This window comes from Myotis brandtii, unplaced genomic scaffold (assembly GCF_000412655.1).
Source record: "Myotis brandtii unplaced genomic scaffold, ASM41265v1 scaffold111, whole genome shotgun sequence".
Classification (NCBI taxonomy): Eukaryota; Metazoa; Chordata; class Mammalia; order Chiroptera; family Vespertilionidae; genus Myotis; species Myotis brandtii.
Window position 1 is genome coordinate 371,162 of NW_005353789.1, and position 1,129 is coordinate 372,290.

General features: G+C 43.0%; 1 pseudogene; it reads right to left on the bottom strand.

The window, feature by feature from the left end:
* Window positions 1-517: 517 nt before the first annotated feature.
* On the bottom strand, window positions 518-913 carry LOC102247775 (annotated as a pseudogene).
* Window positions 914-1,129: the final 216 nt, after the last annotated feature.

Here is a 1,129-nt window from a genome sequence, read left to right on the forward strand (position 1 = left end):
TTCTCTCTCATCATTGATGTTTCCATCTCTCTCTCTCTCCCTCTCCCTTCCTCTCTGAAATCAATAAAAATATATTAAAAATAATAATAATAATAACTGTTTGCATTTTTTACAGAGAAAGTAAGGGATTACTGGGGTGGGGGGGAAGCTTTAAGGCAAGAGTTTAGAAATATGTAGACTCTTCAGGGGAACTTTTGTGTTTGGGTTTTTGTTTTTTTTGTTTTTTTTTTTATTGTGACATATATTTATGTGTTGCTTGAGTTAAAAGGCATAGAAAAACAGATAACATATGCCCATTAGCTTTCTAAGAAATATGAGGTAAAAAGATGAAATCTTTGGATAAACTCTACTCTACGTTTGTAGAAAGAAACTAGATTTGCTGCTCTCCAAAAAGCAAAAGGACCTACTATATAGAATACAGAAATAATTTATGCCTTTTCACAAGATTATAACTCAAGCTTTGCAAAAGCTTCATATTGCATGGAGTCATATAAAATGCCAACCCATAGAACAGGTGCTTCTTCTTCCCCTATCCACTTATGTGGTAGTTTTCATGGATTTCTGGCCGGATGTCACAGACAAAGGCCAAGAGGCTGTCCAGGACTTCATCCCTGTTCTGCCGGAAGTCGGTCTGGAGGTTGATCATCTTCTCCTGGGTTTCCTTCTCCATTTCAGTGCTGCAACTGCCATGGGATCCCAGAGCCGCACCTTCCTTAGCCTTGAACTCCTTCTCCCCCTGCAGGCGGTACTGTTCAGTTTCAGCCTGAGCCTCTCCTTTGGCCTGCTTCAGACTCCTGTTCTTTCATTTGTGGGCCTACGACACCTTCTCAGCAGCCTGCTTCTCGGCCTGCAGCAGCTGCTGGATGACCTGCGAGTGACTGGCCATGGCGGCGGCGACTCCCAAGCCCAGGAGAGCGGCCTAAATCTGCTCCATTGCCCCACAGGGCAGCTCTGGGGTTCTTTTATGGAGGGAACTTAAAGCCACACAAATTGGGGTGTGGGGGGATGGAGAGGAGAAAAAGCAACATATCTAACCTACTCATTTCCTTAAACTCAGATCCTACCAAGTTTCAGTCTTAGAACAGTTTAGTGTCCATTTCCCCTTTTGAATAGAAGACAATTTCTCTTC